The sequence below is a fragment of the Erpetoichthys calabaricus genome, chromosome 2 (genome assembly GCF_900747795.2).
Source record: "Erpetoichthys calabaricus chromosome 2, fErpCal1.3, whole genome shotgun sequence".
NCBI classification, from domain to species: domain Eukaryota; kingdom Metazoa; phylum Chordata; class Cladistia; order Polypteriformes; family Polypteridae; genus Erpetoichthys; species Erpetoichthys calabaricus.
The window spans coordinates 247,592,738-247,605,735 of NC_041395.2; the positions used below are offsets into that span (position 1 = coordinate 247,592,738).

At 37.2% G+C, this 12,998-nt stretch overlaps 1 protein-coding gene across 1 annotated transcript in view; it reads right to left on the reverse strand.

The window, feature by feature from the left end:
- LOC114645573 (cilia- and flagella-associated protein 46) overlaps positions 1-12,998 on the reverse strand; it is a 232,656-nt gene that overhangs the window by 34,663 nt on the left and 184,995 nt on the right. The gene's annotated exons all lie outside the window — the stretch shown is intronic.

The following is a 12,998-nucleotide window of genomic DNA, read 5'->3' on the forward strand; positions in this document are numbered from 1 at the left end:
TTTAATAAATAATTAATATGTATGTGTTGCCTAAGCTAAGAGTTATATGGTACCTTAAAAAATATAACATGACTAGATTTTACATTGGATAAACTAGAGATACGGATTAGATTTAATCTGAAAAGGAATTGCTTATCAATAAACATCTGATTCATATAACTGTTCAGCTATGTATGTTTGCACCAGCTTGATTCAAATCAGAATTGTGGGGCACCAGGGGTTTCCCCGACAGGATCTGGCAATATATAAGCACACTATGCCATTAATTAAATACATGAAATTATAAAGCTTGCAACCTTTACACTATAACTTTAAATAATAAAATGAAACTTGTTTTTAGACTTTCTAGAAAAAAGTCAAACAACATCCTCTTGACCATGCCCATTTTCATGACAAAAAACAACAATAACATGTACCTGGGGCCAAACTTGGTTACTTTTGTAGGAGAGATTCCAAAATGTCCAAACAGGAGCTCCTTACATATTTCCACAAACAAAATTTGAAGTTTTCCATGTAAGTAACAGATAACGTTAAACATCTTCTGGATTATGTGAAATGCCCACCCCTTCCCACCATCTTAATGAGGTCTGTCGTTCATACCATACATTAAAACATGTTACAAGCAGTAACTCTACAAAAGTTAACTTCTTTAACTTTAAACGTAGTATTTACAGAAAATGTCTGGGTTAAAAAAAATAACAGATGCTGCTTCTTTGCTTGCTGTGCAAAGTAAGCAAACAAGCAAAATTCATGTGTGAATAAAGTTATTTAATGCCCAACAAGCACAACTCTAATTGCAGGCATACCTAGAATTAGCTGTAAGAATAATTTTGTTAACTGTAAAGCTTAACTGTCTCTGCCCAATACAACTATGCTAAACAGTTCATAAAATACATCTGACTTTATCAGAATACAGGTTTCACCGGCACATCATGATGTAATTAACGTAAACTTCCAAAGATCTGAGGAAAATAATATGCTCATATCTACCAGTCTGCAAGCGGCTACTAAACCACTTCTTAACTAGTGGTGCACCAATCCACAAAGTAACTGTGTCCAAAAGCAGTAAATCATAGAGAATCCTGAACAATATCAAGGGATCTGAAGGTGTCTCTCATCTCAGCTAAACACTGCCCAAGCTTCAACCATCATACACCCACTGGTCAAAAGTCAGTGTATGGCAGAGTCACAAGGTGGAAATCACTGGTTACCATTAAGCACACAGGTACGTCCTCAAGTTTGTTAAAATGGGCCTGGATGATACTCAAAGAGTTCGGAAACAATGCTCTATGGATAGATTATTCAAAAGAAGAACCTTTTTGGCGGACATAGGCTTTATTATTTCTAAAGAAAAAGAAACACTCCATTCCAAGGTAAAAACTTTATACCATCTGTCATGAATGATCAGCAGTAGTGTCATAATTTTCAACAAGGATGCTTTCTTACATCGGGCCCCACAGGACTTGAAATTAATGAAGAAACAATGCACTTTTCATTGTGTTTCACAAATCTTTAGGGAAAATGTGTGGCCATTTCTCCATTAGTTGAAACACTACTAGATTTTACAACATAATGATCCAAAGCAGACTAGCAATTCTGTCTCAAAATGAAGAAAAAGACCAAAACCCTATTCAGGATATGGCAGAACCTGAAACATGTACTCCTTGTTCAAAAATTGTTAGATTTCTCTGAACTGAAGCAGTTTTACAAGTTGAAAGGCCCAAAATTCTTCCATAGGGCTGAGAGAGGTTAATCAGTAATTAAAAAAAAGTCTAGGTGTAGTGTATTTATTATTCTTATTCACTCCCTGGGGAAACATACCTTTCTTTTAATAAATACATGAAATAGGTATTATCATTTTTGGTACTAGTTTACTCAAAACATCTTGAATCTAATATTAGGTTTAAATTAAAGATTTGGCCATAGTTGGTTTTACAAACTAAATCAGTACCCATGATCAAGTTGCACAATTCTTGTTCAAGGAAGATTCTCATGCTTTGTGCTTTCAAACAAGACAATGTTTTATGAATTATCAGCGTGTTTAATATATAATTTTATAACACAGACTATACATTAATGTGTAAATTGTATGCTATACATTTTGTGATTAATTCTAAGAGACCATCAACATGACATTTTTTTTTTTTACTGCTGCTAGCCTGGGATCAAATGAATCATATGAATCAATTCAATTAAGTGGGTTGTTCAAAAGAATCAAATCTGTAAAGACAAACAAAATGCTCATCATTGTCTTAAACTGTACAAATCCCAACCCCACAGGAAAAAAAGTCTTCCTAAAAAAGGGTGCGATTAGTATTGTGTCATTTTATATTTTTAAACCCCTTGGTAAAATTATGCTCCGTAGCATTGCCGCTGTCTTCCCATGTTGGCATCTACATTAAGAGGTGTTCTTCCCCTCCCCGGGTTCTCTTCGTTTTAGGTATGTTCTTTAAGAGACTGTCTCATACATTGTGATGCCTTAGCAGTGCCAACTGCTCTGGAAATTTTTCGTAAGCTGCACACTTCTAAAAATTATCATATAAAACATAGGAAATTCCTAGATTCTTGACTCTAAGTAAAAGAGTGCCTGTTTATAAAATGTATATTAATCTGTATGCAGAATAAGATCATAAAAGACAGTACAGAAGAGTAAATACACAGGTTTTACAAACTCTTGAAATCTTGGTCAGAAACAAAAAAAAACAAAAAAAAGCAGGAAAATGCCATGGTATTGTGGATATTTATATTAATAAGATATTACCTATCGAAAATGTTCCTTTTTTGCTTATAATTAACTCACACGCAGATAAGTGAATTTGTGAATTTCCCCTTCTTCTTAACGAAATGCAAAAAGGAAAATCTTATCCCGAAAGGCATTATGATAAGGAATCCAACCATTCACACTTATAATACTTGGTTTGCAGAGCAACTTTGTTTTAGGACATCTGCAAGGATAAGAAACCACTTAATCCAAATTTTCTACAACATCAAGAAGAACACGCAAAGAAAGATCCAAGACCTCATCCTGCTCCTTGGAAATGACACGCAGGAGATGGTAAAGGAGCTCCATCGCTATTACAAAAGACTCCAGAAATTTCTTATTGTCAACAAAAAGAAAAAGCTGCATAGACTACGAGAGAAAGCTGGACACAAAGAGCAACAGACCTGCATTGTTAATCTCTCCTCATACACACCAAATGAAGCAGAGATTTCAGCACTTACAAAGGGACTCTCATATTGTCCTGCAAAGCCCATTGACAACATCAGACTCTGCAGTGATATGGAAGAATTCTTCAGAAAACTCAGACTAAAAGAATTTTTCCACAAGAAAGAAAACAGTAACACACAGGAACCAACAACAAGCAGTTACAACAACCCCAAAATAAATCCACATGGACACCAGAAGCTGGCAGAAACTCTACCCTGGATAATTATATAGACTGCTTCTGACAGAGAGTGAAAACAGGAACCTTAAACAGGCAGCAAAATCGGATAGAAAACATTACTGGGGATGAGCGGAGAGCCATACATTCACTAAGGGAAAATACAGAAATCATTATCAAACCAGCAGACAGAGGGGGTGCTTTAGTCATCATGAACACTTCAGATTATATACAGAAGGCACAAAGATAATTGTCCAATACCATGCATTATTACAAACTGCAAGAAGACCCAACAGATCTCTACAAAAAGAAACTAAAAAAGATAGTATGTAGCTTCCTCTTGACATCAGGGATCATGTAAACAGTTTAATTCCTGAGAACCCCAAAATGGGTTACTTCTACATGCTTCCTAAAATCCACAAAGAAGGGAACTCAGGAAGGCCTATAATCTCAGGAATTGGCTCCCTTACAGAAAATATTTCAGGTTGGGTGGAGCACATCCTTAAATCCCTCACCCGCAATACAACCAGCTACATCCAGGACACCACTGACTTCTTAAAAAAACTGTCTGCTTTAGGCCCCTTACCTGAGGGAACCTTACTGGCCACATTGGATGTTGAGGCACTTTACACAAACATCCCCCATGATGATGGCATATTGGCATGTGAAATGTACCTCAAACAACATGATTTACCCACAAAGTCAGTAATAGAAATGATAAAATTCACTCTGACACATAATCTATTCTCTTTTGGACAAGATCGCTACTTGCAACAAATGGGGACTGCAATGGGCTGTCGGTTTGCACCTCACTATGCAAACCTATTTATGGCAAAATTGGAGGAAGATTTCATGTCAATGTGCATCGTAAAACCAATGTTGTACCTCCGTTACATAGATGACATCTTCATAATCTGGACTGCCAGTGAGAAGGACCTCCTCCATTTTCATAATGAATATAATTCTTTTCACCCCAACATAAAGCTGAAGCTGAATTACTCAAAAACAGAAGTCAGCTTCCTTGATACCACCGTTCAACTGAAAGACAACACCCTTGTAACTTCTGTTTTTCACAAACCGACAGACATACGGTAAACATGACTAAATAAAGAAACCTAATCTAACCTAACCTACCTGAAAAGTGATAGCTTCCACCCCAAACATATAAGGCGCTCCATTATTTTCAGCCAAGCAATACGGTAAAATCGTATTTGCTCAGACCCAACAGACCGGATAAACAACTGCAGGAGCTCAGACAAGATTTCATCAGACAAGGTTACACCCCCAAAACAACAGACACTCAAATAAGAAGAGCTACTGCCATACCCAGAGACAACCTTCTGGAATATAAAAACAAAGACAACAACAACTGCATCCCCCTTGTTGTCACCTACAACCCACATCTTGAAACACTTCGAAAAATTATAAAAGAACTTCAGCCAATACTAAACAATGACCAAACACTAATAAAATGTATTTCCTGAACCTCCCCTCCTGGCATACAGACAACCACCAAACCTTCAGCAACTAACTGTCCGAAGCTCCCTAAGTGAACCAACAGAAAATGGCACATCTCCATGTCTACAGAAAAGATGCAAAACATGTGCCCACATTTATGATACAGACCATATAGTTATACCACACTGCCGACTTGAACATCACATAAAGGGATCATTTTCCTGCAGATCATCTAATGTAGTCTACCTAATTCTCTGCATGAAATGTCCTGACACTGTACTCTATGTGGGAGAAACTGGACAAACACTCCACCAGAGAATGAATTTACACAGGTTCCACATTAAACATGGCAACACAGATGTTCCTGTAGCGGCCCACTTCAACAGCCATGGACACTGTGAGAGGGACTTTAAAGTCACAGTGCTTATGGGCAACTTCAAAACACAGCAAGAGAGAAAAGAATGGGAAGTTAAACTCATGCTAAAATTTAATACATTACAACATGGCTTGAATAAAGACAAGAGTTTTATGGCCAGATATGAGGGTTGTTTACATCTCTCAGAATGACAGACAAACTGTCTACAGATCCACATTGTTTTGAAAAACTCATTACAAACTTCAAAAGACTTTGTTGGACAGTTATCTTATCCAAAGATCTTGACCATACATTGTTCTTCTCTCTCTTGTTAAATTAACCCTAGCCTGAATGAGTCTATTAATTTTTTACATTTAAAATTTCTCATTTAAAGATTTACCAATGTTGTTTCTTGTCCTAGAGTGTGTATATAAACATAGGAAACTTCAGTCTCTGTATTACATCTTGCCTGAAGAAGGGGCCTGAGTTGCCTCGAAAGCTTGCATATTGTAATCTTTTTAGTTAGCCAATAAAAGGTGTCATTTTGCTTGGCTTTTCCCTTGGGATTAATAAAGTATCTATCTATCTATCTATCTATCTATCTATCTATCTATCTATCTATCTATCTATCTATCTATCTATCTATCTATCTATCTATCTATCTACAGTGGTGTGAAAAACTATTTGCCCCCTTCCTGATTTCTTATTCTTTTGCATGTTTGTCACACAAAATGTTTCTGATCATCAAACACATTTAACCATTAGTCAAATATAACACAAGTAAACACAAAATGCAGTTTTTAAATGATGATGTTTATTATTTAGGGAGAAAAAAATCCAAACCTACATGGCCCTGTGTGAAAAAGTAATTGCCCCCTTGTTAAAAAATAACCTAACTGTGGTGTATCACACCTGAGTTCAATTTCCGTAGCCACCCCCGGGCCTGATTACTGCCACACCTGTTTCAATCAAGAAATCACTTAAATAGGAGCTGCCTGACACGGAGAAGTAGACCAAAAGCACCTCAAAAGCTAGACATCATGCCAAGATCCAAAGAAATTCAGGAACAAATGAGAACAGAAGTAATTGAGATCTATCAGTCTGGTAAAGGTTATAAAGCCATTTCTAAAGCTTTGGGACTCCAGCGAACCACAGTGAGAGCCATTATCCACAAATGGCAAAAACATGGAACAGTGGTGAACCTTCCCAGGAGTGGCCGGCCGACCAAAATTACCCCAAGAGCGCAGAGACGACTCATCCGAGAGGTCACAAAAGACCCCAGGACAACGTCTAAAGAACTGCAGGCCTCACTTGCCTCAATTAAGGTCAGTGTTCACAACTCCACCATAAGAAAGAGACTGGGCAAAAATGGCCTGCATGGCAGATTTCCAAGACGCAAACCACTGTTAAGCAAAAAGAACATTAGGGCTCGTCTCAATTTTGCTAAGAAACATCTCAATGATTGCCAAGACTTTTGGGAAAATACCTTGTGGACTGATGAGTCAAAAGTTGAACTTTTTGGAAGGCAAATGTCCCGTTACATCTGGCGTAAAAGGAACACAGCATTTCAGAAAAAGAACATCATACCAACAGTAAAATATGGTGGTGGTAGTGTGATGGTCTGGGGTGGTTTTGCTGCTTCAGGACCTGGAAGGCTTGCTGTGATAGATGGAACCATGAATTCTACTGTCTACCAAAAAATCCTGAAGGAGAATGTCCGGCCATCTGTTCGTCAACTCAAGCTGAAGCGATCTTGGGTGCTGCAACAGGACAATGACCCAAAACACACCAGCAAATCCACCTCTGAATGGCTGAAGAAAAACAAAATGAAGACTTTGGAGTGGCCTAGTCAAAGTCCTGACCTGAATCCAATTGAGATGCTATGGCATGACCTTAAAAAGGCGGTTCATGCTAGAAAACCCTCAAATAAAGCTGAATTACAACAATTTTGCAAAGATGAGTGGGCCAAAATTCCTCCAGAGCGCTGTAAAAGACTCATTGCAAGTTATCGCAAACGCTTGATTGCAGTTATTGCTGCTAAGGGTGGCCCAACCAGTTATTAGGTTCAGGGGGCAATTACTTTTTCACACAGGGCCATGTAGGTTTGGATTTTTTTTTCTCCCTAAATAATAAAAACCACCATTTACAAACTGCATTTTGTGTTTACTTGTGTTATATTTGACTAATGGTTAAATGTGTTTGATGATCAGAAACATTTTGTGTGACAAACATGCAAAAGAATAAGAAATCAGGAAGGGGGCAAATAGTTTTTCACACCACTGTATCTATCTATCTATCTATCCATCTATCTATAAGGAGCCTTGACTTGAGCTGGGAGAACATTTTGCCTGAGGGACAAGGGACAGCAGGCTGCTTGCTACTTCTGCTGATCGATGCATTTGACGCATTTACAAAACAAAAGACACTGATGAGGAGGGGTGCGAAGGAATTTAAGGTGGTGTTAAGCAAAAATCACTTAATAGCACATTTTATGATATTTATCTTTATACATTTTTAAAGCATTTCGGGGGACTCATCAGAGTCAGTTGTGACATATTTGTTTATTAAATGTAACCACTTGTGTTAGTAGACCTCGTTAAATTCATGCCTTTTTGCAATCTCCAGTAGTTTAAAACATTGCCCAAATAGGCTTGTTCATGCTCCATAACTTTGATAAAGATCAGATTCTAATGCAAGAGATGAATAAATGACATTGACTGCTGTGCTGTGGTTAGTTGCTGGTTGAGGTATGACTAACTTTACTTCAAATTTATTATAAATACATTATTGAAAAAAACTACCTGATAGAGAGTTAAAACCTCTGTTAAAGTTGCTAATGAAGACCAGTTCTGGAGCTTTGCAGATAAATACAGGCTACACCCACACTACTATATTTTCACTTACAGATGCAGACATTAGACTCCATTTTCTCCTACCATCCACACTACCCAAACATTTTTCACAAGCATAAAAGGGGATTTTTAAAAGACGTAGAAGCAAATATAGTAGAATAGAATGGCATTTGTTGCATTTTTTACCTGTATGCATCTAAATTGCATTTTGTATAGTTTGAATGCTGCATACATGCACAAAAGGCAAAAACACTGTTTCTAAATGAAAACATTATAGTTTGGAAATAGGAATAGTGTTAGAGAAAAATGAAATCATTATGATCTTTAAAGGTTGTAAACATGGGAGTACATAATTATGTAATATGTGCTTGCCAAGCAAAGCGTACATTATTCCTTTCTTTCTTAACTAATTTCTTTATAAGTGACTTTACTTTTTTACTTTTTCGGGTGTATCTCAAGCAGAAGGAGCAGTGAGGTGATGCACCTGCGGCTTGAAGACATACAAGTCCTCTGAGTTCTGAATAACATTCATTGGTTTTCCATTTTGCACTCAGGAATAAAGTCTGCACTCAGGCAGATGAATAAATAAGAAAAATATACAAAATAAAAGTAAACCTATCTAAAGGTAAAACTGAAACAGTAAATGCATCTGTAATTGAAGTTGCACAAAATGTTTTTCTCTATTACGACAGATGAGTTTGAAAACTTGCCAGTGCTTCCCAATGGGAGATTTTGAAAATTCTAAATTCTAAATCTTTGTATAGCAAGCTTTATCTCAGTGAAAACTGAATTTTCCAGACAAACGTCCTTGAAGAATAGGTGTAATAAGTTTCAACAAGCTAAGCTGAGTTGCTTCATTTGGACAGACAGATAGACACAGCAATTGCAATAGGTGATTATCACATTATATTTGAACATATCTAAAAAAAAAACACATGGTAAAATGATAAATGTAATTATTAGTCAGTCATTTTCTACCTGCTTAATCCTGAAAAGGGTCACGGGGGTCTGCTGGAGTCTATCCCAGCTAACATTGGGCTCAAGGTAGGAACAAACCCTGGGGAGGGCTCCAGTCCATCACGGGGCAAACACACACACGCACACACATGCAAACACACGCACACACACTAAGGGCCAATTTAGTGTCGCCAATCCACCTAACCTACGGGTCTTCGGACTGTGGGAGGAAATTGGGGCACCCACAGGAAACCCACACAGACATGGGGAGAACATGCAAACTCCATGCAGGGAGGACCCAGTAAACGAAACCCTGGTCTTCTTACTGTGAGGCAGCAGCAGTACCACTGAACCATCATGCTTCCCAAATAGACAATACTATCTTAAATTTGAAATAGAATATTTTAAATGAGACGTTTTTTCCATTTGAATTACATTTTAAAATAAGTAGGTAATAAAATTTATAATCTCATACTCAATGTTTCTGTGTTATTGTGAAGCTGGGGGTATCACTCCTTAAAACTAATTATAATGTCATAAGAGCACTTACCATATAGTAAAGGTTAATACTTTACAATTAGTGAATTAGAATTTCAAAATACAGCTAGCGTAAGGCTATTTATTTTCAAGTAACACATTGAATTAATACTGTATCTTGGGAAAATTGTGTGAACACTTGTTTTCAAGTATTTGGTAGTACAGTAAATGTGCATTTCAATATAGGAGATATTTGTATTTCCTTGCTTTCATGAAGATTTAACAAACTGGACATTTACATGCACACACAAAACCAGATTAACTCTTTGAGGGCTGAATATTTTTTTCCAAAAAACACAGTTTTCTAAAAATCACACAGAGCATTGGTTTCACAGAAATCAACATAAAATGTGTGTTGCTGCATGCAGTCGCAGTGCATCACAATCTGGTTTGTACCTCTTGTCATTGTAAGTGGGGGTCCTCTCAGGCGATCTTATCGTAGGTATGTCAGCTACATGAACCTGTTCAGCTCTATGATAATCTGGGGACAGATCAGCTGATGCTGGTACTTCACATTCGTTTTCAATCACTTGCATCAAAATTGGAATCCAACAAGTCAGAGTCCAATTCAGCAATAACATGCAAAATGGAGTATTTCATTTTACGCATTTGCTTTGACCCCTCGTCAGATGTCAATACCATTTTTGCGGTTGTTAGCTCCTCAAAACTCACATGAGCGTGTGGAATTTCAGTCAAACCAATGAAGCTATCTTTCCTTCTAGCAAAGAGAGTCCAGCTAAAACATAAAGAAGGGTTTTGTCACTGTTTACAGTTGATTACCACCGTCAATCCCTCCTTTTGACAAAGTCGACATCTGCCCTGAAAGAGTTAAGGTGAATAATCCAGTTAAGGCAGAATTCTGGTTTCTTAAAAATTTATGTTTACATGGGAAAGCAATCTTCTTGCCCAGTCAAACGTAATCATTGTTCACCGAAAATAGGCATGACGTCTTTGATAATTGTTTTATAAATATGTTTAGACAAGGGGACGCTTTATTTGTAGGTTTTTATTACTGGATTGTACTTTGCATACTCTTTTGTGACAGGCTGTGTAACTGAGCCCTGCAAAGGAGCTACATAAGAGCACATGTGTGTCTTGCCTTGCTGCTGGAATAATAATAACACAGGTGTTTTTATTTCAACAAGATAAATATTGTGTTAGGTTACTCGTTACTTTAAAAAATAATTTGACTACTTAATGTGTTTTACTTTTAACATGTTACACTACTGCTTTCGAGACTGTACTGTAGTACTGTAGTGATTTCTCAAATGCTGAGATACTATCTCAGATAATTTCAGCTAAGAGAAGGAATAATATGATTGCCAGAATATTTGCCTCCTGGAATTTATTTTGTGGACACCTGCACCTGTGGCTGCTGACAAGCATGAGTGAAGCAATAGATGTGCAGGCTGACAAAGTGCAACGGACATGAAAGACTACAAAATTCTTTATAGGACAAATCCTTAATTGGGTTAAGGGTTTTTATGGCCACCTAACTGTGTAATTCACAGAGACATCTATTTTTGTTAACCAGGTTTCTTAGAGGCCAAGAATCTGTTTTCTCTAACCAGAATAAGGGTTAAAATGGCATTTTACAAATCAAGTTTCTGTGAATACCTGGGTTATTGAAAAAGTGCCACGGCTGAAACTACAATGCCAAAGGATATTGAAGACAAGATTTTTCTTGTCTTCTTTTGGAGTCAAGGCTGGGGGGAATGTTAAAAAACAAGGCCTGTTAAAGCCCATTAAAGCATTCCTTGTGTGATTTTGGACTATACAAGAAATAAATTGTTGTTGCATTGGATCATTGTAGACTCTGCATTGTCTGCAATGAGACTGCAGAAGTATTTAAAAAAATCATAAACAGCATTTTTATTTGTATTGTGTATGTGAATTTAAAGTGCAGGTCCCAAGTGGTTTTGCTTAAACTGCATAATGCACTTATTATCACAATTTTTAGTTTTTGTTTCTATGTTCTGTAGTCATTTGTGTAATTTAGGAATGTGTGGCTTTTGTTTTTCTTGATGTTACCTTTTTTCATTTAGGTTTCTATTTTGTTCATTGGCAAGGCCATTTTGTGTAGTCTTCTGATGGGAGCTGCCATCTCTCTGGCCATCACCTACCACATGAATCTGATTCAACACTATGATGTCTGTTCCTTTTTCAAATATAAGATGGTGGTGTCTAATTCACATTGTCCTAGTTTTGACCAACACCCTTCTACAGATAGCAGTCATATGGTTTGGTTTGCTTTTTAAGTATCCTGATTTCTGCCTTCTCTTCAATCATGAATTTAGCATTGACCTTTTTGTTAACCTAATCTAGTTATTAGTCCTATAGACTGTTGTGTCCTGAGGAGACATATAGAATACAGTGTATTACTATAGTTTCCGTATGCAGTTACAGTAGTATTAAGTTCAGGAAAGACTGCATGTCTCATTGCAGCCTAGGAAAATACCATCAAATAATGCAAATAAATTACTGACATTGGTCATTTTACATGTTATTCACCAAAGTAATAATAAATAGCTGGAAGTATATTTGTGAAAAATGTACTAAAACATTTTAAATTAGCATGTGCATTTGGTTCATAATGACAAATTTTCAAATTTTATCTCAGTGCTTTTCTAAATGCTAGGTGAACATGAGATGACATATAGTATAATGCTTAAATATTAGATGTACAACAAAAATAAATACAACTACAGGTAAAATTCTGTTACAACGAACTGCCAGGGACCTAAAAAATATTTAATTGTAATGAAAATTTCGTAGTAATGAGATTCTGTATTTGTTACTATAGTGCTTTCTTTAACTTGCGTCCAGGCATTTGCAATCATTTCAATAGCTTCTTTCGTGTTCATTTTAATCTCCTCCTGTCTACAAGTTATGCTGATGAGAATTTTTCTCAGCATTTACTTGCGATAATACACTTTCAGGGTGCAAATGATGCCCAAATCCAATGACTGAACCTCTGCTGTGCAATTGGGTGGGAGGAAATCAAAGTGAACATTATCTAAATGTGGAAGCATGTTGTGGGCAGCACAGTTATCAATCAGGAGCTGAATCATCCTTTTCTTCTTCTTTATATTGTGAGGTTTCTGAACTCCTTTGGGACCCCCCCACTCCCCACCCAACAGGAACGACACGCTGAAGTTCGTCCTGAAGTGTGACTGCCGCATCTGTGGAAGATTGTTTGTCCATTGCTGGGGCAGGGCAACAGCAGGATCACAGTGCTGCAGTGAAGCGCCACAGAAGCAAATCATAAAAGATCGTGGTCACGCTATACGTCCCTGTCTTGCACCCCAAAACACGAGGCTTAGTCTCAATACTTTAGCAAAACCAGCTTTATTCAGCTTGAAACAGGAACAGCACAGTTATTTATTGTAGCGTGATCTGCCACTCGCCTATACACAGACACAGGCAGGGTCGGGGCCAGGTTAGTGGGGAAGTAAT